The sequence below is a fragment of the Tasmannia lanceolata genome, unplaced genomic scaffold (genome assembly GCF_043159265.1).
Source record: "Tasmannia lanceolata isolate RefF3 unplaced genomic scaffold, GAP_Taslan_0.1 ptg000013l, whole genome shotgun sequence".
In the NCBI taxonomy this organism is placed as follows: Eukaryota; Viridiplantae; Streptophyta; class Magnoliopsida; order Canellales; family Winteraceae; genus Tasmannia; species Tasmannia lanceolata.
In genome coordinates, this window is record NW_027518690.1 from 22507846 (window position 1) to 22510705 (window position 2860).

The 2860-nt window shown below is 39.0% G+C and overlaps 1 pseudogene; it reads left to right on the top strand.

The window, feature by feature from the left end:
- The first annotated feature begins 1105 nt into the window (after positions 1 to 1105).
- On the top strand, positions 1106 to 2644 carry LOC143890907 (stemmadenine O-acetyltransferase pseudogene; annotated as a pseudogene).
- The last annotated feature ends 216 nt before the right edge of the window (positions 2645 to 2860 follow it).

Below are 2860 nucleotides of genomic sequence, written 5' to 3' on the forward strand. Positions count from 1 at the left end.
TTATATTTGAAGAATGTAGAACGATTGAATAGCCTAAAACTCAAGACATTGCTTACCATTTGATCTGCTTCTTCCAGATGGGTCGTTGAAAAAATTAACTCTGAGATGCCATACCTCATTTTCCAAATCTTGAAGCTTTAGAATAACCTTAAAATCACAACATTTCTGACTTTTTAATCAGTTTCTTGCACAAGCCTAATTGAGAAAAATCTAAGCTGCGGCTGACATTATTGACTGATAAGAACTTTTTTTGTTGTGAAATTTCATGGCCATTTTTGAAGACCATAGACCAATAGAACAGCGTAATAATCACTTGGATCAGACATTTTTGACCATTTGATTTGTTTCCTGCAAATGGGTAATTGAGAAACATCTGAGGTGTAGCCCAAGTTATTAACTGATTAGAACTTAACGACTAATTATAACTTTTTCGCGGTGAAATTTAACAGCCATGCCATCCCATAATTTTTTTTATCTCGAAGACAATAGACCTGTAGGATAGCCTAATAATCATTTGGATCGGACAATTCTCACTATTTAGGCCTTGTTCGTTTAAGATTATGACAACCAATTGTGAGTGCCAAACCTACTATTGGACTCAAATTACATTGAGATTTGAGTCCAATAATGGGTATAGCACTCACAACTGGTACTGTCATAATCTTAAACAAACAGTGCCTTAATTAATTTCCTGCAAATGGTGAACTTTTACGTGGTGAAATCTAACTGGATCAATCCCATAATTTTCAAATTTTGAAGACAATAGATCAATAGAAGAGCATAAAAATCAATTGGATCAGACAATTCTGAACATTCAATTTGTTTCCTGCAAATAGGTACTTGAGAAAAATTTGAGCTTGCAACCCAAGTTACTGATATAGACATAATTTTTGTCCTGGAACTTCATTGCCATCCCATGTTTTTCAAATCCATCTTATGACTTCTAGAACACTTATTCCATTCAAAATTCTGGAACACGTGACAAATTTCCCCCACAACATATTGGTGGTCAATATCAGATTTATTAAAAAAAAGAATGAATGGGTTTTGGAGCTAGTATAAGAAGCAACGCAAAGCCCTTGTGCATGGATAGAGAAACCCCATAACCCCAAAACCTCTGAAAGCTTCTTTTTTTTCTTGTTGTTCGCCAACATATGGAGGAAAAGATGTTGAAGGTCGAAATAATCTCCACAGAGACTATTAAACCATCATCTCCAACACCACATCATCTTCGTAGCTTCAAACTCTCCTTACTAGACCAGGTCTCTCCTCCAACATTCGTGCTTCTCATTCTGTACTACTCCCCCAACAAAGTCTCAAAACTTCACCATCTAAAGAAATCTCTATCGGAGACCTTAGTCCGCTTCTACCCATTAGCTGGAAGGATTAAAGAAGATGACACAATAGACTGCAACGACGAGGGAGTTGAGTTCTCAGAAGCTCGAGTCCATGGCCGGCTCTCAGACCTTCTCAAACAATCTGATGTAGAAGTACTAAATCAGCTTCTCCCTTGCGATACATATCGCACTAGATCAGGCAGGAATGTGCTTCTAACTATCCAATCCAACCTCTTTGACTGTGGGGGAATGGCAATTGGTGCAGGAATCCTACATAAAATAGCCGATGCTGCCACATTGGGAACATTTGTTAACAGTTGGAGTGCCACGACACGTGGGTTGAGTGAAGCCTTTGGTCCCTGTTTCGACTCAGTCTCGCTCTTCCCACCAAGAAAAGTATCGAGGCCAGTACTTACCCTAGTAAAACCAGAAGAGAAGATAGTGACTAAGAGGTTTTTGTTCTCCAAATCCAGCGTAGCTGCACTCAAAACTCGAGCCAATGGCATTCACCACTTCACCCCCACGCGTATTGAGGCAATTTCAGCACTACTTTGGCGGTGTGCTATAAGGGCTCGAGGGGAGAAGGGTTTGAAAAGAGCTTTTGCTGCTATAGAGGCAGTGAGCTTACGTTCAAAAATGAACCCACCATTGCCTGGATATTCCTTCGGGAATATTTATGTGGCTGCAACGACATCAGGGGCAGTAATGGAAGGAGATTGGAATGGAAAGTACATACAACCCAACTTGTTAGAGGGGATGGTGAGAGATGCAATTAGGAAAGTAGACAGTAATTTCATCAGAGAACTGCAGGGACCTGATGGGGCTGCAACTGCTCATAAATCTATGCAGGCTTTATCTGAGACATACTCTGAAAATGGTATAGATATTTTCATGTTCACTAGTTGGTTGGGATTCCCATTCTATGAAGTGGATTTTGGTTGGGGGCAGCCCATTTGGGTAAGTAGCTGCAATATTTACGTTAAGAATGTCGCTCATTTGATTGGGACAAGATCTGGTGATGGAGTAGAAGCTTGGGTGTGTTTGGCAGAGGAAGAGATGATCAAATTCGAGCAAGATGAGGAGCTGCTTTCCTTTATTTCTCAACAAACTATTGATTAAAACTCAGTGTGTGACATAGGTGGCCATTTGTTCCAGTGCCAAGTCGGCAGCTATGTCATGCCCGGGCGGCTTGGATTTATTACCAAGAGGTGTTTTGAATTGAATGCTTAGAAGACTTTTTCTACAACTACCTTATTTATTAGTCCTAGTAAGTTACGTTTCATTAACTAGTATCTAGTAAATTGTATTTCATTAAGCAAAGTCTAGTAAGTTGTGTTTTATTAACTAGTATCTAGTATGCTGTATTATATTAAATCTAGTAAGTTGTGTTATTGAAAATTATTGTAGTTAATGCTGCGAGGAGAGCCCATGGAAAAATCATATGAATTGTGTTCTATGAGATGGAGTTGAGAGATTTTTGACATACTTATATTATTGATAATATATCAATTGGGTTGAGCATA